This window comes from Mobula birostris, chromosome 3, assembly GCF_030028105.1.
Source record: "Mobula birostris isolate sMobBir1 chromosome 3, sMobBir1.hap1, whole genome shotgun sequence".
Classification (NCBI taxonomy): domain Eukaryota; kingdom Metazoa; phylum Chordata; class Chondrichthyes; order Myliobatiformes; family Myliobatidae; genus Mobula; species Mobula birostris.
Window position 1 is genome coordinate 54,233,460 of NC_092372.1, and position 25,118 is coordinate 54,258,577.

A 25,118-nucleotide genomic window follows, 5' to 3' on the forward strand; every position below is an offset into this window, starting at 1 on the left:
ATTTCTTCAAACCAGGGTGCAAAACACATAACACATGATAACTTATGAAGGTAGAGATAAAACCTACAGATGAATCAAACATAAATAACAAACTAAAGTGCACTAATATTAAATATTGGAAAGTATGGATTAACCAGTGACATGCTGAATACGATGCGGCCTAGAGTTTAGAAGCCTAATGGCCTCCGGGAGGAAACTGTTTCTCATCCTGGCCATGCTTGCTTTTATGCAACATAGTCTCCTGTCTGATGGTAGAAAGTTGAAGAGGATGCTGGATGGATGGGTGGGATGCTTAATAATACTATGGGCCCTGTGTAGGCAGTGCTCCTGTTATATTGTGCAAATCTTTCAATGACAGCTGCACAGAAAAAGCTTTTTCTAATCTAACTCGTGCATTACAACAGGACAAATGTCTGTAAATCCCATCATTTTGGGAGGTGTGGGCTGGAGTGGAGAGAGAGGGAGAGAGGCAGTAGAAGAAGAGGAAGAAGCAAAACCATTCATTGGTAGGTACAGGATCTACCCCAAAGTCCCTGGGTTTAGCAGCTGTCTGAACTCTCAAAACACCGTATTTATTGGGGGAAAGATTGAAGACATAAAGAGAAACTTTAATTAGCATCCTGATCACACTGTCTAACAGGGCAGTTGAGGCACAGCCAATCATAACTTCCAACAAGGAATTGAATCAGAACTGAAAAGAAGAGGGAGATGATGGAACTACAGGAAAAGTTCGGAGACTGATTCTGGCTTTCTTCTATGCCTATAATTTTCTCTGTCAAGCAAAATATATCTGGTGTGATATCAAGTGTCTAAATTTAAAAGGTTGTTGCGTGGATGTACAATCTTGTCATCCAATAAAGTTCTGGCTATGGAACAGGTAGAGAAACATGCTATTAGGACAAAGTGATCATACAAATTCCCTTTATGCACTATTTCAACAATCATGAATCCCATTCCTTTCTTTGGCTAACAACTGAGACTGTATGAACAGCAACAATGTTTTTGCCAACAAGGTTTGTTTAATATTCTTGCTGAATTCTTCTGAGAATAAATATTGATAAAACTGATAGAGACAAATTTTCCATGTTCTATTATTGTCAGTTACAGTTTCTTGCAATCATAATTGAATAACTGTCTTAATTTTGACATTTATATAAGAAATCACCTCCATTTGGAATGTAAAGCCATATTTGGAATGTTTGATAGCTCTGGGTCTGTCCTCACTGGAATTTAGAAGAATGAGGGGTATTTCATTGAAACCTTTTGAATATTGGAAGGCCTGGGCAGAGTAGATGTGGAAAAGATATTTCCCATGGTGGGGGAGTCAAGGACAAGAGGGCACAGCCCCAAGATAGAGGAGTGTCCATTTAAAACAGAGACGCAGAGAAATTTCTTTACCCAGAGGGTGGTGAATTTGTGGAATTTATTACCAGGCAGCTGTGGAGGCCAGGTCATTGGGTGTATTTAAGGTAGAGCTTGATAGGTTCCTTATTGGACATGGCATCAAAGGTTATGGGGAGAAGGCCGGGGAGTGGGGCTGAGGAGAAGAAAAATGGATCAGCTATGATTGAATGGCGGAGCAGACTCAATGGTCTAAGTTGCCTAATTCAGCTCCTATGCCTTATGGTCTGATGATCTTAAATCTAACTTAACCTCCACCTGTGGCAAAGTTTTCCACAGATTCCCCCTCAACTGGCTAAAGAAATTCTTCTTGATCCCTGCTCTACATGGATGTTCCTCTATTTTGTCCACTCTGGTCCCAGACTCCTCCACCAAGGGAAGCATTCTCTTCACATCCACTCTAACTCAGCCTTTCAATATTTGATAGGTTTCAATGAGATCCTTCCTCATTCTTCTAAATTCCAGTGAGTACAGGCCCAGAGCTTTCAATTGCTGCTCACATGATAACCCTTTCATTCCCAGAATCATCCTCGTGAACCTCCTCTGAACCCTCCCCAATGTTAGCACATCATCCGAGTTCCCTTCAGGGTGTGGAAAGGAGGCCTTCATTATCTCTGTTCCGACTGGCCTGGGCCACCGTGTATTGGGAACGAAGGTTGGAAGTTTGCTCCTATTCGGAGGAACTCATGTCTGCCATGAGGAACGTTTTCCACCATCACGTCGGTAGAGGTGTTGGTTTCATTTTAAAAATACCTCATCAGCAATGTTATGTCTTGTAACTTCAAAGCATGAAACTAATTCAAATGAAGATGCGGGGAGTCTAAAATATGGGTGTAGCTTCGAGTTTACTTTAAGTGAGGCATGCACTTGTCACCTGGTAACGTGATGATGTTTGCAATTAACATTTTTTACATCTAGCCTGTAATTATTTATTTAAATGAAAAAGAATGCTTAATAAAACTATATATATATATATATATATATATATATATATATATATACACATACATATATACACACACATATACAGTTGAAGTCGGAAGTTTACATACATCTTAGCCAGATACATTTAAACTCAGTTTTTCACAATTCCTGACACTTAATCCTAGAAATCATTCCCTATCTTAGGCCAGTTAGGATCACTATTTTATTTTAAGAATGTAAGTCGTCAGAATAATAGTAGAGAGAATGATTATTTCAGCTTTTATTTCTTTCATCACTTTCCCAGTGGGTCAGAAGTTTACATACACTTTGTTAGTATTTGGTAGCATTTCCTTTAAATTGTTCAACTTGGGTCAAACATTTTGGGTAGCCTTCCACAGGCTTCTCACAGTAAGTTGCTGGAATTTTGTTCCATTCCTCCAGACAGAACTGGTGTAACTGAGTCAGATTTGTAGGCCCCTTTGCTTGCACAGGCTTTTTCAGTTCTACCCACAAATTTTCTATCGGATTGAGGTCAGGGCTTTGTGATGGCCACTCCAATACCTTGACTTTGTTGTCCTTAAGCAATCTTGCCACAACCTAGGAGGTATGCTTGGGATCATTGTCCATTTGGAAGACCCATTTGCAACTGAGCTTTAACTTCCTGGCTGATGTCTTAAGATGTTGCTTCAATATATCCACATAATTTTCCTTCCACGTGATGCCATCTATTTTGTGAAGTGCAGCAGTCCCTCTTGCAGCAAAACACCCCTACAACATGATGCTGCCACCCCTAGGCTTCATGGATGGGATGGTGTTCTTCGGCTTGCAAGCCTCACCCTTTTTCCTCCAAACATAGCGATGGTCATTATGGTCAAACAGTTCAATTTTTGTTTCATCAGACTAGAGGACATTTCTCCAATAAGTAAGATCTTTGTCCCCATATGCACTTGCAAACTCTAGTCTGGCTTTTTTATGGCGGTTTTGGAGCAGTGGCTTCTTCCTTGCTGAGCAGCCTTTCAGGTTATGTCGATATAGGACTCGTTTTACTGTGGATATAGATACTTGTCTACCTGTTCCCTCCAGCATCCTCACAAGGTCCTTTGCTGTTGTTCTGGGATTGATTTGCACTTTTCGTGCCAAAGTACGTCCATCTCTAGGAGACAGAATGCGTCTCCTTCCTGAGCGGTATGACGGCTGCGTGGTCCCATGGTGTTTATACTTGCGTACTATTGTTTGTACAGATGAACGTGGTACTTTCAGGCATTTGGAAATTGTTCCCAAGGATGAACCAGACTTGTGGAGGTCCACAATTTTTTTTCTGAGGTCTTGGCTGACTTCTTTTAATTTTGTTTGTAAACTTCTGACCCACTGGAATTGTGATATAGTCAATTAAAAGTGAAATAATCTGCCTGTAAACAATTGTTGGAAAAATTACTCATGTCATGCACAAAGTAGATGTCCTCAAAGACTTGCCAAAACTATAGTTTGCTAATATGAAATCTGCGGAGTGGTTAAACAATGAGTTTTAATGACTTCAACCTAAGTGTATGTAAACTTCTGACTTCAACTGTATTTATTGGTTGTTCGTCCATCGTCGTTGATGAAGACCTTGACACCATTATGTTGATGATGATGATGTCGAGACTAACACTTGATTTGGATTTAAGTGAAGGAGTGTTGCGCAGCGTCAGCCTCACTCTCTCTTCCCAATTCCCATCTGGATCCAGTGGTAAGATAAGAGTCGAGACAGCTGGGGATGGGACCAGCTGCAGTGGATGACCATGACATCTTCTGTGTCTTGTCGTGCTCTACGCATTCCACGACGCTGGCAGAGACCACCTTCTTGATCGTTGGACCTTCCATTGGTCTCGTTCGCTCAATCCGCTGGAGTCTGTCTTCACATGCTGGGATAAGCAACTCCCTATCTCACCGAGGGTTTGAGACCCGTCGGCTACCCTCACCTGGTTTAGCTGGCTTGTCGAAGCCATTGCCCGGCGTGTGGCCGCTGATGCATGCAAACAGCTACTGGGAGCCACAGTTGAGAGCTGAGTGCCAGGTGGGGACCAAAGGTGGACTAACTGCCTGAAAAGGACGCAACATGTTACCCGATATATATACATATATACAACATTACTCATATTATTGAAATATTAAATACACAAACACCTGCCAGTGTCCCCTTCCAATCAACTTGGGCCAGCTACTCTCTCATGCCTCTGTATTTTACTTTACTCCACTGTAATTCTGATACATCTGACTCAAATTACAGGGTTAATTTTATCATATTATGATCACTGTTTCCTAAAGGTTCTTTTACCTTAAGCTCCCTAATCATATCTGGTTCATTATACATCACCCAATCCATAACTGCTGATCCTCTCATGGGCTCAACCACTTTGTGATTTCCTGCAGCATACTTGAGTAGGATGTGGAAGCAGAAAATTTGCTAGTGGCCGTTTAGTACCAGTGACCTTGATAATGTCAGCTAATTAGGGACATCAGCAGCCATCAGAACTTCTCTGAGGATGCATATATCAACTACCAAATGATATAACAAATTGCACCTTGGGAGATATTCAGACATACTAATCAAACAAAGCCTTTCCCTCTTGACCCTATATTGCTGCTTGCCAGTTTCCTTCATTGCAGTGCAGCTACAGCTCTGTGATTGGTTGCTGATACTACTATTAGTCATTTTGGTCCTGATCTCAGGCTCAATCGATGCCAATATTAACAGAGCCACTCGGGACATGATAGGGGAAGTGTAAAACGAGACCTCTCAGCAAGTTAACAAGTATTTGTGAACATCTGAAAAGTAAATTTTCAAAATGCGTTAGTAATCAATATATAATAAACAGCCCTTTTTCCTGATTAGTTGCACATATGCAATTAGCGAAATTAATAGTTTGGTGGGTTAGAGCAAACTTCCCAGTTCTCAACAAGCTCCCATGTTCAATGCTTATCTATACCCAAACCCATACACTCCCGTGGACCGTAATGCAGCATTTCAAATATCAGAAAATAATCTTCAGTCTGATTGGAGGACACAAACAGATGTTGTTCCTCATATACATTCTTGATATTCTCTGTAAAGATTGCTGAGGATTTCAAAATACAATAAATCCCAGGGCAAAAGCCTACAGACAGTCCATGGACAAGACCACATGTGATAAATAACACAGACAAAATGCTGGAGGAACTCAGCAAGTCAGACAGCATCTATGTAGGGGAATAAACAGTCGACATTTTGGGCCAAAATATCAACTGTTTATATTGCCCTTCATAGATGTTGCCTGTCTTGCTGAGCTCCTCCAGCATTTTAATTGTTTATTCCCCTCTGTAGATGTTGCCTGTCTTGCTGAGTTCTTCCAGCATTTTGTATGTGTTGTTCAAGACTTCCTGCAACAGCAGAATCTCTTGTGCTTATTGCATGTAGTGAATGCTTGGTGCTTTCATTCTCCTTTACGAGCAGGATCCAGGCCACATTTCAGTGAGTGTTTCTTTAAAGCAAACTGATGTGTTAATTAAGTTCACAAGAAATTAGGAGATCAAATTAATTGTAACAGTCAGAAGTAAATCTGCATATTTTTGGTTGGTATTGCAGCTGGAACATGGGGATTAGGGAGGACGAATTTAACTTTAGTCTTTTAGTATAGGATCAGAGAACACTGGAAATTACAGGGCTTTTCTCATCATCACAACAGATGTGATCTCCGTGATTTTAAAATCTGGTGTTCAGATTTATAATAAAAATGAAAGATTATGCAGTACACAAATGAAAGATGGCATGCAGCCCCTTTATTAAATAGATTCTGGTTCAAAAGAAATCTTGTATACTTCTAACATCCTGCACTCTGTCACCTGGATTTCAGCAAAGGCCAGCTCCTCCCTTCCTTTCAGGTGCATCCTTTAAACAGAAGCTGCAGACAATATTACCCTCAAGATATATATTTATTTTTTAACTAGTTGTATATCTTTTAAATAATGTGCCTGTTTTATTTCTACAATAGAAACATAATTTCTGGATAGAAAATGAATTGTAGAACATGTGTAAAGTTCTGGATGCATAAAAAGGAACCAACACTGAAGACATCTCATTAGTACTTTATTTGGCATTGGAAATGATGAACGAGAGTTAGGTAATTAGTCCATGCTGATTAATAAATTTGGTTGACTTCTTAAGAAGGAGATGAAGGACTGATATTCCTAATGTAGCAACAGCCACGAGTTGTGTCCTGCTTCACACTCTGTTTTGACATGAGCTTCCCCCCTCACTAATTTTACTTTCTCAAATATTAAATATTAAGTACATCTTACAGTTTTTACCTCTGCAAACAAATTGGGCACTTCATGTAAGATTCAGAAATGAACAAGAGTGAGGTTTTCAACACTTGCACTTTTAGCATCAGATGCTAGACTCTGATGGCCAGCATTTTGAAACTAGCATTTAAAAACTAACCAATTAACTGATTCTGATCATTTTCTGGCAGGGGTCTGAGGACAGTGGTAGCAGATTGGCTTCCCTTCATACAACTTATTTAATTTTGCTTTCCATTGACCTCAATATAAAATTAGGCAAAGTGTATAATGGTTGGCTGATTTGTTAATGGCAGTTTTTCTGCCCCTAATAAATTTGAAAATCACCATCTGATTATTAGGGTAGATACTAAATGTGATAATGATTCATCTCGGGTTGCATAATTTACTGTTATTTTGTGTCTTACATTACCATCATCATTAATTTAAACTGTCAAGTAAACATCAGGAGTACTTCTACAAATTAAAGAGTTTAAGAGCATGTAAAGAGCCTTTAATAATCAGCTGGACTTTATGATTTTACTGGCACTTACATAAAACAGCAGCCCTTAAAGTGCTAATTAAGACAGAAGATAGCAAATGAGGGACAAGAGCTCAAAATCTTAACTGAAGCATTTATGTCAATGTGGTAAGTTCAGAAAATCATGAACCTTCAGAAGGTGCAACAGAACTTCCAAATAAATTAATCCTTCCAAAAATTATTTGTACACCTGCATTGCTGTAGATATGACCATGAAGCCTAAACGTTGCTCAGGTTTTCCAGGGAAAATAGAATTCTTCCTTCCCATAAGGATTCTGTCCTAATCAAAAATAGGATGCGAAGAGGAGATGTGGGGGAGGGGAACGCTGAGAATATTTATTGCAATGATAGCCTCTGACTGCTTTACAGAGCTCACTTAACATACTGCAAATTGGTTATTCTATTATTAAGTTTTCATTGTCTCATAGACGATGGATTATAGCATTTGATTAAAATATAATTATATTTACTTAGTTGTTTATTTGTTAAAAATGCCACTGTGTATAAAACTATAAAAATACTGACACTGAATTAATCAATTAGTTGATTAGGAACAGAGCACATGACTATGTTTTGCAGTCAAAGTTTGATGTTTGCCCCTTGGATGAATAACACTTTGATGGGTAAAGTCCTTAATTATGAGGTTCTGAGCCATATTTTAAAGATTTGTCATCTTCAAAGGCATGATATGGTGGATGTGCATTGGCTAGCAAAAGCTTGACTCTGTGCATGTTTTTTTTTCTTTTATTGAATGCTTGCTGAAATATATTTTATTCCATTGGAAGACTTACCATTTTAAAATAGAATAGGGGAATATTAAGCTAGTGCAGCAAAACGGCCCTGTGCCAAGTACTTATCCCATTTGAAGTATTTTAGCAAATCTGCTGCATCTTTAATTTCTAAATCCCAATTCATTTAATGAATGTATGAAGAATGTAGCTTGACTTGTTCAAGATAATCGGTCACATTTAGAGGGCAGAGTGCTTGTATCATTAATAAAATATTGTCTCATTCATTTAAAATGTACCATGTCATATTAATGAAATATCGTGATAAAAGGAAAAGGTCATGTATTAGAAATCCTAAGATAACTAATACAGTTGTTCAAATGGATTAGACAATTCCTTTGCTTGTGGTAATGAGAAAGGCACCAATTTAAATGGATGATGTGCTCAAGGATTTATTTTTCAGATAAAAATAATTAACTATTATTTTTGATGGACTACTTATTACAACATGCTTCAAAACAAACAAGCACTCAATTTGAAAATACTTCAAAAATTAGCATGTTGATCAAGAAATCCAATTTACCTATGTTCATGCAAAGTAATTCAGGCAATGTGTCATCCTGATTTTAGCTGTCAGCTTTAATGGCAGTGATTGGTCAGTGCAAATCCTATTTCTCCCTGGGAGATTTCAGCAGCAGCGCAACGTACTGAATGGCTAGTCCAAGTTATATTGTAGCTGATACATTACATACAGTTTTTAAAAGGGAGTAAAATATGGATGGAGAGAAAGTTGACAGAAGTACTACTACTGAAGCTAACCTGTAAAATTGTTTAGAAAGTACAATGTTCAGAAAATCACAATGGTTTTCTGAATAGTGTGCTGGACAAAGGAGAAGGGAGAATTATTATCTTCAGGTTATTATCTAACTTCCGGTTAGGATGCGCTATCGAACGCATGCGACAACTTCTGGTAGTCAAAAAGCTGAGAAATCCAACTAAAACATCACTAAAAATATTTTTTCTGAGGTAAATAGTGTTAAGTTATCACCACAAACAGTGAAGGGGCAAGCAGTGGCGAAATGGTGTTTTGCAGAACTGTTGCAAATGGAATTCTGATGCCCGTACAGCTGGCTCGGGAGTGAGCTTGGATTGCTCTGGGTGCCGAACTGATTTGAAGAGCTTGACAGCAGCTTCAGCTGGGCAACAAAATCTAGGCCAGGTGCAAGTTGCTGGGCAATGTGGTCTAGCCTTTTGCTATAGCTGGGTCCTCGTGTGAGGTACAATTCGCTGTTTAGACAATTTAAGCGCCAGCCCAGATCGGAGGTAAGAGCTGATTTCTCACTCTCCGCAATCTGCACTCATCTCTCCAGTGCGCTGGAGCCTTTTACTGTTCTGCTGTTGGGTCAGTTTAAACGTCAGCCCAGATAGACTGAAAAGAAGGTGTTGAGATCTGATTTCACTTGTCTTCTGCGATGTTCATCTTCATGGCACTGAGGCTATGAAGACTGCCCCAGCCGGTGTGCTCCGTGCCCATTAATATGATGAACTGATAAGTGAGGCTGTGGGCCTACTCCAGGCTGCTCTGGGGTTTGGGTCTGAGGACTCAATTTTGGTTTGAAATGCTGTTGTTCGCTTCAATTTTTGCATGATATTTTTTCTTTCTCTTGTGCATCGAGTGTTGGTCTTTTATTTAATTTTTTATCCTTTTCTTTCTTTAATTGGGTTCTTTCAGGTGTCTTGCTTTGTGGATACCTATGAGTGAGCAAATCTCAAGGTTGCATAATAAATGTACTTGAATCTTGAATCTTATCTGGAGAGGACCAGAAGTTCCTTGAGGCACTAACACAGTAGCAATTGGATTAGCGAGCTGTAGAATTTAGTAGTCTGAGTCAAACCCTGAGCGGCCAAATGCAAAAGATGTTGAATTACCTCTCTTGGGGTCAGTATATTCATCTTCAATGCCTACTAGCTGCCTCAGAGCACTTCTATTCACCGTGCCTCATCAACCATCTTTTAACAATCTCTGTCAATCAGTGTGCATACCTAACATACTCTTGCATTAACTACTGCAGCCTGTTTCAGGATGAACTATACAATAATATCGGACATTTTGCCAAAAGACATAGCACAGGACTTACTTACCTCCCTTTTGCAAGGCACATAAACCCTATTTAGCAACATGCAGTGAGAGGCATGAAGACCTATAAACAGTTCTTAATTCCTATAGGAAAGATGGTGCTAGTCATCAATGAAACACCTCTTACTAAAATTGTGGCCGAAGGCACAGGGGATTGTACTCTCAACCTTAAATCTGATCCTTCTTTTCATGTTGCACCTCTATCTTGATCTGCAAACTCTTCTGAATTGCAGGTAAACAGTGCAAGCACATTTTCCTTATTCCCGCACCACATCTTTGCCTTTGTTAGTCTTTTGTTTCAGACAGCAAAGGCTGGAAACTTGGTGAACAAAAACACTTCGGGACAGTGGGGGTGAAGGCACTCTGTCCCATGATTTCACACTTGCAACTTCTATTTTTTCTCCAACAAGTTCTTCTCACAATGGCACATTCACACAATTGTACATAATCTGATGTTAATATGCTCGACAAAGTAGTCAAAACCACCCATTATATCAGCCATCATTCACCCACTTCTGTTGGGTCCCCTCTCCACTGTTCCCATCTGACCACTGTACATTCATTTGATTCCGTGACTCCTTCCTATCAGATTCCATCATCTGCAGCACTTTATTGTCTACAACTATTATCTCAATCCTCTTGCTTTTTCTCATCCTTCTCTCCTCTTCTCCCCTTTCCTCACTTAGATTTGCCTATGATTTGACAGCTCTTGCTCCAGCCACTCCCTCACCTCTTTATGTAGGCTTATCTCCCCGCTATCTTCCAGTTCCCATGAAATATCTGAATCAATTGTGTGAACCTTTCAATTCCTTTCACCAATGCTACTTGACTCACTGAATTCCTTCAGAAAGTAGCATTGATCTTCAAGTACTCCCACCATCTTGGCTATGCTCCCTTCTCATTGTACCATCGGGAAGGAGGTACAGGAGCCCAATGTCTTTACCACCTGGTTCAGGAAAAGTTATTACTCCTGAGAGTTCTCATCAAGGATGACTTCACCTAGTCCCTTAATACCATCTCGCTGAAAAAGAAAGCACAGCAGTGCATCCACTTCCTTAGGAGATTGTGGCAAGTGAGGATCCCCCCCCCCACCTGTCTTAACTGCATTTCATAGGGGCACCATTGAGAGTGTCCTGATAAGTTCATCTCCATCTGGTATGGACGCAGCCAAGCATTGGAATGGAAGTCCCCATGAAGGACCATGAGAACAGCTAGGAGTATCATTGGGGTCTCTCTAGCATCCATCAGGAGGACTTACCAGGAACACTGCATACCCAGGACCCTTAGTTGTTTTGTACCTTAAAATACTTAATTTATACACTGTAGTTTTGTTTATTTATGTGTAATTCATCTGTAGATTTCATCCTTACTTTCATAAGTTAGTGTGTGTTATGTATGTTATGTGGACTACTGTCCTTTACACCCTGGTTTGGAGAAGCATTGTCTCGTTTGACGGTATACATCTATATACAGGTTTCCCCCGCCATCCGAAGGTAGAGCGTTCCTATGAAACGGTTCGTAAGCCGAAATGTCGTAAAGCGAAGAAGCAATTACCATTTACTTTTATGGGAAAATTTTGTGAATGTTCGCAGACACAAAAATAACCTACCAAATCATGCCAAATAACACATAAAACCTAAAATAACAGTAACATATAGTAAAAGCAGGAATGATATGATAAATACACAGCCTATATAAAGTAGAAATACTTTTCCACAATCATTACTGAACTGTTCTCCGTAGTGAAAATCTCACGCAAGCGCTGTTGGCAAAAACACGGCACAAGCACTCTCCAGTAACCTTTAAGCTTTGAAGCTGCCAAATCATACCAAATAACACGTAAAAATACACAGCCGATATAAAGTAGAAATAATGTATGTACAGTGTAGTATCACTTACCGGAATCGGGACAGCACAGAGCACACAGATGATGGTGTGTTAGACTGAGTCGTCGCAGGCTGGGTGGTGCAGTGGCCCCACCCTCCGGGCCACCAACCGATACATTGCCGCGAGGCATGCAGGGGTCCAGCGGTAGCCGGAATGCACCCAGCACATCTTTAAGAAAAAAGCCGAAATAAACATGCTAATTAATTACGTGCTGCCTGACAAGTAATTGTCGGCCCAGATCAGTGCCGATTGCCGATTGCATCGCCTCTGATCTGGGCCGACAATTGCATGTGGGGTGGCACCTAATTAATTAGCATGTTTATTTCGGCTTTTTTCTTAAAGATGTGCTGTGTGCCTCCCGACTACTGCTGCATTCTCTGCGAATCAGTACAGTATCTGTCCGCAGTCTGGGTGTTGGGGTGGTGGGACACTGGGGTGTCATCTCGTCGTCTGTTTCCATTAGAGCAGGCAGCTCATCTTCTCCTATGACTGCCTGCCTCGATGTCGAAGTTTGAGGTTTGTCGTCTGCTGTGGCTGATGTGGAAGGCTTGCTTGACTGCTGAGCCTCGCGCATTTTTCTATCATACAGTTCTTTGTAAGGACCCAAAGAATCTTGCAAATGTCCCCTAAACCTATGTACCCTTTCAAAATTAAAGTCATACTTTATCATTACTCATTCAGTTTCGATTGTTATCCTTTCCTCTTCCAATTGCATCAGCTCTTCATCTATCAGTTCTTGGTCATGGGATGCCAAAACCTCTTCAACATCACCTTTGTCAGCTTCCACAAGCCAAACTCACTTTGTCCTTGTTTCGTTCACCACGATCGAAACGCTTAATTATGCCTAGTTTTACGCTAAGTGTAACACCCTTACGAGCTCTTTCAGGCTTTTCCAACACCATAGAACTCATCTTGCAAATGACTGCTCACAGGCTCGTATTAAAGCAATGCTAGCGAGAATGCCATTCTGAATCCCATGATGGGGGAGTCTAGTACGAGAGGGCATGACTTAAGGATTGAAGGGCGCCTTTTCAGAACAGAAATGCGAAGAAATTTTTTTAGTCAGAGGGTGGTGAATCTATGGAATTTGTTGCCACGGGCAGCAGTGGAGACCAACTCATTGGGTGTATTTAAGGCAGAGATTGATAGGTATCTGAGTAGCCAGAGCATCAAAGGTTATGGTGAGAAGATGGGGGAGTGGGACTAAATAGGAGAATGGATCAGCTCATGATAAAATGGCGGAGCAGACTCGATGGGCTGAATGGCCTACTTCTGATCCTTTGTCTTATGGTCTTATGGTCTTATGGGAATCCGGGGAGAGCGGCTGCTCGGGGCGCGCGCGGCTTTTTATTGTGCGCTGATTTTTTTCGTGCGCTGAATTTTTTTCGTAACAGTGAAAACACCTTCTGAAAGCGAAAACAGGGTACTAATGTAGGTCTTTCATAAGAAAGCGAAAATAGAGTACTAATGTAGGTCTTTCGTAATAGTGAGGTTTCATAAAGCGAACGTTCGAAAAGCAGGGGGCACCTGTAGTTAAATGACAATAACCATGACTCGATTTGACTACTTTTCAATCATCCGCTTCCTGAACCAGTGTGGACAACGTCACTCACCTCAGCACCGATCTGATCACTGAACACAACCTATGGACTCACTTTCAAGACTCTACAAATCATGTTCTCAGTTGTATTTATTTATTTTGTATTTGCACAGTTTGTCTTCTTTTGAAACATCAGTTGCTTGTCCGTTTTATGTATAAGTTTTTAGTGATTCTATTATAGTTATTTGTTCTATCATGAATGCCTGCAAGAAAATGAATCTCAGGGTAGTATTTGGTGACATACTGTGTGTGTGTGTGTGTGTGTGTGTATAAAATTGAAGTTTATTAGATTATTTTATTAGATCATGAGGACACACAGTCCTCTTTTATTGTCATTTAGTAATGCATGCTTTAAGAAATGATACAATGTTTTTCCAGAATGATATCACAGAAACACATGATAAACCCACTGAAAAACTGACAAAAACCACATAATTATAACATATAGTTACAACAGTGCAAAGCAATACCGTAATTTGATAAGAACAGACCATGGAACGGTAAAAGTCTAAAAGTTTCTCGAAAGTCCCATCATCTCACGCAGACGGTGAACCTCCAGCACCGCAAACTTGCCGATGCAGCATCCTGGAAGCATCCGACCACAGTCCGACTCCGAGTCTATCCGAAAAACTCCGAGCCTCCGACCAGCTCTCCGACACCGAGCACTGAGCACCATCTCTGCTGAGCGCTTTGATCCCGGCCCCGGCAACAGGCGATACGCAAAGCCAATGATATATATATATCATTGAAGTTTAAATTATGCATTTGCTCGTTGTTGCACTTGCAGTCTTTTGTGTCTCTAGTCTACAGCCCAAATTGGAGTTGGAGGTAACTGGATGGAGAGCCATCATGAATGACTTGCTAGAATAGAGCTTGAAGCCTGTTCTTTGCCAGACTGGTGGCCATCCCCATTTGCACTCTTGACCCAATCATTATCAATGTTTACAATGACGTAACTGTCATTGCAAAACAAACAACATTTGTCTGAGTTGCAGAGAAAAATTAGACTTTTGCTAAACAAGCTCAGAATGCTCTCATGAGGGGTGTGTTTTATATTGTTTAAAGAACTTGAATGTAGTGCCTGGAATCCAGCAATCTATCAGCTAGGGTGCTGAAGCCGTGCCCCAGAGAAGCAGTAACGGTTCTGTTGTAATTTCAGCATTTATCCTCCTAAACATACTGGTTCAGCATTGTTGTTGTATGTCAGCCAAACAGCCAGCCTCGCTGGCTACTGAGAGGGCGTAGTTCAAAGCTGGCACACACCCTTGTAATATTGCAACATCAATTAGAAGAAGTCAACAATCAAATTATTTCTAACTATTTGTTTATTTCTTTCTTTGAGGTGAGTTCAGGAGGTGCTTTTGCTGTTAGATTCATGTTTAGTTGCATATGCAGAAAGGAGGGTGTAGGCTGGTGAATGTACCTCTAAATAGCTGATGTTAAATTACAGTTGGACATTGATTGATTTAAATATTCTGTATATTCTGGTGGGAATTCACATCACAGACAGTCATCAATATGGAATGATAGGTGGGCACTTTTAAGTGTTCTAGTTGTCCTCAAAAAGTGATTATGCAGAATTGATAATTCTGGATCAAATGTTGTCCATGTGTTCACTTTAACTTTATTCCATTCCGCTTTTGAATGTTTGTTTTATTGTTAATTTCTTTGGCAATAATACCTGAAATTATATTGCAAATTAATTGTACTCTGTGTTGTCATTCCACTAATTTCTAGCAGTATGATATTACAATGTAAACAGAACAATTATTTATAGTTCTTAAATAAATTGGAAAATACATTCATTTTGCACACTAGTTATTACTACAATTGCAATGAAGTATGCAGTCGTAAAAATATGTACATTACTCTGGTCCCGATGTAACATTTGAACCAAGTTACTAGCAATATCGAATCATGCAATGCCAAAAAATGGATCATTTTGCCCCTTGTTATATAACTCAAAATGAAAAAAATAACTGATTCTGATAGTATTCTTTTGGGAATAGAGTGCTGGAGGGGATTGAGGTTTAGTGTTATAAGTAAGCTGTGAATGTTTCATTAATGCATGGCTACACCAGAAAAATAGTTTGAAAATCTATTCTAAAATGTTTCATACATTTATGGAATGAACAGCTGTATTGTAGACAATGTCTGGAGAAAATTCCTCAGATCGGATTGAATGGATAGGAAACTCATTGCGTTCCATATCATTGGCCACTGATGCAATTCATAGTTTTTACCAAATTAGGTGGGTGTTTCAAACGAATGCCACTAGAAATGGTCTCTGCATCCCTCAGATTGGAAATAAAATAACAACTCAGGTTCCTGCCTCTATATGCTATTCACTATGGGTGCTTACTACTGAACCGTGACAGGTGAACAGAAGCAACACATACAACATGCTGGGGGAACTCAGCAGGCCAGGCGGCGTCTATGGAAAAAGTACAGTCGACATTTTGGGCTGAGACCCTTTGGTAGGACTGGAGGAAAAAAGCTGAAGAGTAGATTTAAAACGTGGGTGGAGGGGAGGGAGAAACACAAGGTGATAGGTGAAACCTGAAGGGCGAGGGATGAAGTAAAGAGCTGGGAAGTTGATTGGTGAAAGAGAAACAGGACTGGAAAAGGGGGTGTCTGATAGGAGAGGACAGAAGGCCATGGAAGAAAGAAAAGTGTGGGAGGGAGGAACACCACGGGAGGTGATAGGCTGACAAGGAGATAAGGTGAGAGAGGGAGGGGATGGGGAATGGTGAAGGAAAGTGGGGTTCGGGGCATTACTGGAAGTTCCAGCATTTTCTGGCAGACAATGCTTTGGTGCTTTGCCTTAGGTGCTTGGCAAAGTGGTCTCCCAATCTATGTTGGGACGTACTGACATATAGGAGGCCACACCAGGTCCAGTGGACACAGTATATGACCCCAACAGACTCACAGGTGAAGAGTCGCCTCACCTGGAAGGACTGTTTGTGACTCTGAATGATAGTGAGGGAGGAGGTGTAGGGGCAGCTGTAGCACTTGTTCTGTGGGGAGGGACGAATGGACAAAGGAGTCACATAGGGAGCAATTCCTGTTGAAAGCTGAAAGTGTGGGGGGGAGGGAAAGGTGTGCTTGGTGTGGAATCCCTTTGGAGATGGCGGAAGTTGTGGAGAATTATGTGCTGGACGCGGAGGTCGGTGAGGACAAGAGGAACCTTATCCTTGGTAGGGTGGCGGGAGGATGGGGTAAGAGCAGACATGCGTCCACCAGAAGAAACAGGATCTCCCAGGGGCCACCCATTTTAATTCCACTTCCCATTCTCATTCTGATATGTCAATTCATGGCCTCCTCTACTGTCGCTGTCGCGATGAGTTCCTCCAACTTAGGTTGGAGAACCAGCACCCTATATTCTGTCTGGGTAGCCTCCAACCAGATGGCATGAATATTGATTTCTCAAACTTCCAGTAATGTTCCCCCCTCCCAATTCACCATTTCCCATCCCCTTCTCCCTCTCTTATCTTATCTCCTTGCCTGCCCATCGCCTCCCTCTGGTGCTCCTCTCCCCTTCTCTTTCTTTCATAGCCTTTTGTCCTCTCTTATCAGATTGCCCCTTTTCCAGCACTATATCTCTTTCACCAATCAACTTCCTAGCTCTTTACTTCATCCATCCCCCTTCCAGTTTCACCTATCACCTTGTGTTTCTCCCTCCCCTCCACCCACCTTTTAAATCTACTCATTATCTTTTTTTTTCTACAGTCCTGCAGAAGGGTCTCGGCCCAAAATATTGACTGTCTCTTTTTCCATAGATGCTGCCTGGTCTGCTGAATTCCTCCAGCATTTTTGTGTGTGTTGCTTGGCTTTCCAGCATCTGCAGATTTTCTCTGGTTTGTGATAGGTGAACAGAAGCTTGGTTGTGATGGTCTACGGCTAAGTGGTCTGATGAAACTCACTGCTGAGGTTGCAGTATGAAGAAATATATCTTAGGTTCATACTGTAACAGGATTAATGCCTTCAGGATGGAGGGGAAAGGAAGTGGAGGAAGATACCAAAATGAAATCAATGTGCAGAATACTGGAATCAACATGAATGTTCCACTTTCATTATGAAAAAGGTGACTTTCCCTTCTCCCACCATAATCTCAACAGAAGATCGCTTACATGGTAAAATACACAGCAACCTAGAGTGACTCTATATCTACCTTTTACTCCTTTAATGTAGCTATGCTTTTCAAATAGCTGCGTGATTGCACTGATTTTTTTTTCTCAAGCTTGGCTTAAGTATTTGAATTCTAACCATTTATCTGATGCAAGGATTTAACGTCGCAGTCTACAGGATTAAAATCCTTCATTGGGATTCCGGTTTCTTTTGCTGTTGTACTTCAGCATAACCTTAATACTGTATCTGGAAACTTGGCACCATAGCAACAAAAGCAAACTTTGAAAGAAGTTCTCATTTTTACTCTTATAAGCAGTACATTGATGCTTCATCATGTTTATGAAGTCCAATAAAAATAAACAATTAAATCACTATCAGAAACTCAATCTAGCTTTTCTCAATGTAATAATATATTTATTTGGTTAAGCATTTAATTATATGAATTAAATGTTTAAAATATTTTACAAATTGGTAAAGACAATAGTTCCCTTTAATGGAGTAACTTGCCCTTTGAAGTCTTTTTGCATTTGGGTGGTCTTTTTATTTTAGTGTTTCGATATACTCCCTGCTCCTTGTATACCTTCACAGGCTGAATAATAGCATTGAGTCATTCTAGTTCCATTCAGCTCCAGTGTCAGTTGTCCACAGTCCACATTCAATACCATTTATCTATTTCTTAAGGCACCTGTAACTCAATATAATACACAATGTCACCCATAGCCAATGAAGCCTCTTTTCTCCTTAAATGAATCACCGTCCCAGTGTCGTATATAATCCATTCTGCTGCTTGTGATTTGCAGTTTCAATGAATTATACAATGACCCATTAAGTCTTGCCTGGGACTAAGCAAATGTTTTTTGTTCTAATTTGGCAGAAGCAGATGTGATATGGAGAACAGGTACCCCTGGGAGTTGTCAACTGACAAGGCAGTGAAATGGGCCTCAGAAAGGGGAAGATAACTCATCCATGGAGAATTCATTGACCCTCATCTCTTTGTTTTGGTCCTTTAAAGTCTGCCAATTATACCAGACAATTCTACTTCTACAGAGACAACAGACAGTCATTTTGCTGAGTTACATGTCAAGGAAATTTTCCTGAGCAGCATTTTGAGAAAGCACTTCTGGGTATTTCTCTTGGTTCTTGATCAGGCATACTCTATGTTATTTGGTATCTTAAAGTGTTTAGAAATTCCAGTCATATTGGCACTGACCTGAGCAACACAGGCTGGATAAGCATGTTGCAACAGAGCTTGTAATCTTTTTGATATTACCTTTGAAAGTGGTGCAAATAAAAATACAGAATTGTGAAGCAGGCATTTCAAAACAGTAACTAGCAATTAATATGTTAAATTAAAAATAATACACATTATTTTGAAATGCCAAAATGAAATTTTCTCAGTTGACTGTCTCCTCTGAATGATTCTCCCGGCTACAACCGTAACAACTTAGGAAAATAACCTGGTACAATGCCCAAGAGACCATTCCACTTCCTAATTGGAGGCAAAGGCAATGAGTACTGACAAACCACCAAAATGTGAAAACAACATTAGCCATCATACTGACCATGTCCAACAACCCAGCACATATCCTTTCCAACAGTGGTCACTGGATACCAACCAAAATTGACAACTTTTTGTCTCTTTCTTGATCTATGATTACGGAGGACAGCTTTATTGGTCTGGTTTTGTTGTTCTGCTTGTATTCTATCTAAGCTTAGCACAATTTAGCACAAAAGTTATGAGATTTGTGACCTTGTGCATGTACACAGTCTAACTATTCACTTAGGAGTACGCATGATATTTAATTTCTCAGAACTTAAATATCATGTCCACTATTTATTCCAACATGAATAAGTGTGCTAAATTAATTTTTACTGGCAGCATCATCACCTACCTGTATTAGTCTCATCTTCCAGCTCGGGGCTCATTGCCTTCAATGCCTAGACTATCAATCTCCTTTGCCAGGCATTTCAAATGCTGGGATCTGCTTCCACCACTTTCTCAAGCAGTGCATTCCAAGTACTCACCACTCTCCAGGTGAAGGACAGCCTCCTCTAAATCTCCTGACACTTACGCGAACTCTCTGTCCTCACCTATGATATGGGGAAATATCCTATAGGCTACCCTATCTAAACTCATCATAATCTTGTATACCTCAATAATATTCCATGCTAACTTTCTCCACTTCAGAGAGAACAGTCCAACCCTTTCTGGTCTCCCCTCATAACTGAAATGCCCGATCTGAGCCAATGTCCTGGTGAATCTCCTATGCACCTGCTCTAGCATTCTCTCATCCTTCATATAGTGTACTGACTAGAACTACACGTAGTACGCCAGCTGAGGTCTGACCGATGTCTAATAAATTTAGAGCATAATCTCCTTACTCTTTCAGCATGAGCCATTTGCCACTCGTGTCCAACTCATCACCTGCAGCCTCTTTAAACCCAGTTCTCTTCCACAGCCCTTGTTCACTCATTCAAACTAGCCAGCCTCAACGTTGCTTCTAGCCTTCAGTTACTTTGTTGCCTTGTCAAGTTATATATCTGTTCTCTCTTATTTTGTAGCCCCTGTTGGCTTATTATTTTACAGTTTATTATTAAAGTTATTGCTCAACTCAAAACTGTCTTCAGCGTTCTGTGTTTTGGTCAAGCCTCCTCTACATTTCTCTCTCCTCATTTGAAACACTCCAGGGGCCCAGCTGTTTTCCGAGCCTTCATCAATGAGATCCTCCGATACATGCTACAGAGGTACATGTTTGTCGACTTCGACGACATCCTCATCTTCTCCACGGATCCCCAAGAGCATGAATGTCACTTCTGGTCAATTCTGCTGTATTTTCTCGAAAACCACAGTACTGCAAGTTGCAGAAATGCCATTTCCACACCCCAGTCATTTCCTTCCAGGATTATATTCTTTCACCCCAAGGCATAACCATAGACCTGAAGTGCGTGCTGTTTCGACTGTGCTCCCTCAAACAGGTATAGTGCTTCTTGTGCTTCTCCAGCTTCCACCTCTGGTTCATCGGAAACTACAGCCAAATTGCCGCTTATCTCATCTTCTTCACCAAATCGCCCACCTCGCGGATAACCTGGTCTCCTGCAGCAGATCATGCTTTTGAGAAGCTCAAGAGATGCTTCACCACCACTAGCGTCCTCTGCCATCCAAACCCCACCGGACCTTTTGTGGTAGAGGTGGACGCATCCGATGTGGGTGCAGGGACCATCCTCTCCTAGCAAGGACCGGATGAGAATACGTACCCTTGTGCTCTCTTCTTGTGCAATTCAGCCCTACACAGTTCTGGTGGCACACCAAAGTTGAAAATCTGCGTCGTTAGTTCATTGTCTGCCCTCAATGGGCCCACAAGGCTCTTACAGCCCCTGCGGGTCCCTCGACATACAAAGTCGCACATCACCATAGATTTCATCACGGGTGTGCCACCTTCTAATGGGGCCACATTGATGGTACTGACAGTGGTGGACTGGTTCTTCAAGGTGGCCCACTTCATTGCACTTCCAAAACTTCCATCAGCCGCTGAGATGTCGGACATGCTTCTCCAACATGTAGTTCACCTCCGTGGCTTCCCCAGAACATTGTGTCAGACCAGGTGATGTAATTTTTCTCCCAATTCTGGTGAGCCTTCTCGTCCCTCCTTCACATCTCAGTGGGTTTGTTCTCCAGCTATCATGGCCAGTCAGAAGAAGTTTCTATAGTGCTTTGCCATCTCTAACCCTTCCACATGGAAGAAGTATCTGCTCTGAGCTGAGCTGTCCCACAATCTACACACCTTCTCTGCCACAGGTATGTCACCCTTTTCAGTGTCTCATGCCTACCAACCCCCACTGTAGCCCTCGCAGGAGTAAATGGTCTCATTCTCATCTTCCAGCACCCTGGTTCGCTGATACGGAATGTTTGGAAGAGAGCACAGAGGGTTATCCTACAGCAACCATGCTTAATATCACCAGGCCAACTGCTGTCAGCACCTGGCCAGACTGCTCTCACCTGGAGACCATGACTGGCTGTCCACCCGAGATCTCCCCCTTGCACTGACTTCCACAAGCTCTCGCCCTGTTACACTAGTCCCATTAAGATTACCCATTTCATCAATCCAGTCACTTACCATCTCTCAGGATCACATGTACCTCCCCCTTGTCCTGCCTCAAGCCCGCTGTCCAAGGACCACTTTACCCACTGGTGCCTCATATCTGGAACCTAGGATGGTGGAAGGTGCTCCAGAGTACATAGGTCACTGGTTGATGGATTTATATTGTCGAGGTTGGGGTGTACTGTCCAATTACACCTTGGAGCCATCACGCCTCGCGGAATTTCATTGGACCCTTCCAGATCATCCTAGGCTGTTGGAGGCTGACCTTAGGGGGGAGGGGTTCCCTTAGCTCTTCATCCAGCTAACAGGAGTCACCTTCCACTTGTTTCCAACTCATCACCTGCAGCCTATTTAAACCCAGCCCTTCTGCGGTCCTTTATCACTCCTTTGAAACAGCCAGCTTCAACCAGTTGCTCCTGGCCTTCAATTACTTTGTTGCCTTGTCGAGCTAAGTATTTGTTCTCTCCTGCTTTGTGGCTCTTCATGGCCTGCTATTTTGCAGTTTATTATTGAAGTTATCGCTCTCCGCTAAATCACCTTCGCTACTCTGCTAGCCTCCACTGTACTTCCCTACAGTCCTGACTAATGAAGTAATCCTTTTTCACCATGTTATTCAACGCGCTGACAAGCACCATTGGGCTTTCACACCAAGATGACTCTGTTTCTCACTAATTCCTTGGATCTTGCCATTTATAGTAATTCAAGAGTGAATTAATATTTCAGGTCAGAGATCTAATCATGGATCTTCAACTTCACAGTTCAAAAAGTTCAAAGTGAATTTATTATCAAAGTACATATATGTCAGAATAAATTACCCTGAGATTCAATTTCTTGTGAGCGTTCACAGTAGATATAAAGAAACACAATAGAATCAATTAAAGATCACACACGACAGAGACGGACAAACAACCAGTGTACAAAAGAAACAAACTGTGCAAATACTAAACTAAAAGAAAATAAAAAAAATACAAAATAAATATGTAATAAATATCAAGAGCACAAGTCATAGAGTCCTTGAAAGTGAGTCCACAGGTTGTGCAATCAGTTCACTCTTGAGGTGAGTGAAGTTAGCCACCCTGATTCAGGAGCCTGATGGTTGAGGTTGTATCGGAGGGTTAGGAAGGTAGGTAGAGGGGGAGGCATGGCTCTACTGGTAATGAATGGCATCAAATCAGTAGAAAGGTGTGACATAGGATTGGGAGATGTTGAATCCTTGTGGATTGAGTTAAGAAATTGCAAGGGTAAAAGGACGCTGATGGCAGTTATATATAGGCCTCCAACAGTGGCTGGGAGGTGGACCACAGATTGCAACAGGAAATAGAAAAGGTGTGTCAAAAGGGAAATGTTATGATAGTCATGGGAGATCTTAACATGCAGGTTGTTTGGGAAAATGAGGTTGGCACTGGATCTCAAGAGAGCGAGTTTGTTGAATGCCTAAGAGATGCTTTTTAGAACAGTTTGTCATTGACCCTACTAGGGGATCAGTTGTACTGGATTGGGTGTTATGTAATGAACTGGAGGCGACTAGGGAGCTTAAGGTAAAAGAACACTTAGGAATGAGTGATCAGATTATGATTGAGTTCATCTTGAAATTTCATAAGGAGAAAGTAAAGTCTGATGTACCAATATGTCAGTGGAGTAAGGGAAATTACATTGGTATGAGAGAGGAGTTGGCCAAAGTAAATTGGAAGGAGCTGCTGGCAGGGATGTCAGCAGAACAGCAATGGCACATATTTCTGGGAAAGATGAGCAATGTGCAGGGCATGTGTATTCCAAAAGTGAAGGAATACTCAAATGGCAAAATAGTACAATTGTGGCTGACAAGAGAAGTCAAAACTAATGTAAAAACAAAAGAGAGGGCATACAACAAAGCAAAAATTAGTGGGAAGATAGAGGATTGGGATATTTTTAAAAACCTACAGAGAGCAACTAAAAGAATCTTTAGAAAGGAAAAGATGAAATATGAAAGCAAGCAAGCAAACAATATCAAAGTGGACAGTAAATTAAAAAAATAAAAGAGAGATGAGAGTGGATATAGGACAGCTAGAAAATGAGGCAGGAGAAATAATAACGGGGGACAAGGAGATGAAAGATGAACTAAATGAGTATTTTACATCAGTCCTCACCGTGGAAGACACTAGCAATGTGCCAGATGTTGTAGTGTGTGAAGGAAGAGAACTGGGTGCAGTTACTATTACAAAGAAGGTGCTCAAAACGCTGAAAGACCTAAAAGTACATAAATCATCTGGACTAGATGAACAGCACCCCAGGGCTCTGAAAGAGGTAGCGTTAGAAATTGTGGCAGCATTAGAAATGATCTTTCAAAAATTATTGGACTCTGGCATGGACTGGAAAATTACAAATGTCACTCCACTCTTTAAGCAAGAAGGATGACAGTAGAAATGAAATTATAGACCAGTTAATCTGACCTCAGTGGTTGGGAAGATGTTAGAGTCAATTGTTAAGAATGAGGTGATGGAGTACTTGGTGAAACAGGACAACATAGGACAACATCAGCCTAGTTTCCTTAAGGGAAAATCCTGCCTGATGAACCTGTTGGAATTCTTTGAGGAGATTACAAGTAGGATAGATAAAGGGAATACTGTGGATGTATATTTAGACTTCCAGAAGGCCTTTGACAAGGTGCCACACATGAGGCTGCTTACCAAGTTAACAGCCCGTGGTATTACAGTAAAGTTACTAAGGTGGTTAGAGCATTGGATGATTGAAAGAAGGCAGCGAGTGGGAATAAAAGGATCCTTGTCTAGTTGGCTGCCAGAGGTTAGTGGTGTTCTGCAGGGGCCGGTGTTGGGACCACTTCTTTATATGCTGTATATATATGATTTAGATGATGAAATACGAGATTGCAGATGGTATGAAGATCGGTGGAGGGGCAGGTAGTGTTGGGAAATAGGTAAGCTGCATGAGGACTTAGACAAATTCGGAGAATGGGCAAGAGGTAGGATGCAGAAGGACTTAGACAGATTAGAAGAATGGCAAGAAAATGGCAAATGAAATACAAGGTTGGAAAATACATGGTCATGCACTTGGGTAGTAGAAATAAATGAGCAGACTATGTTCTAAACGGGGAGGAAATCCAAAAATCTGAGATGCAAAGGGACTTGGGAGTCCTTGTGCAGAACACCCTAAAGGTTAACTTGCTGGTTGAGTCAGTGGTGAGGAAGGCAAATGCCATGTTAGCATTCATTTCAAGAGGTCTACAATACAAGAGCAGGGATGTGATGCTGAAGATATATAAGGTACGGGCGAGGCCTCACCTTGAGTATTGTGTACAGGTTTAGGGTCCTCATCTTAGGAAAGATGTGCTGGCATTGGAGAGGGTCCAGAGGAGGTTCACAAGGATGATTCTGGGAAT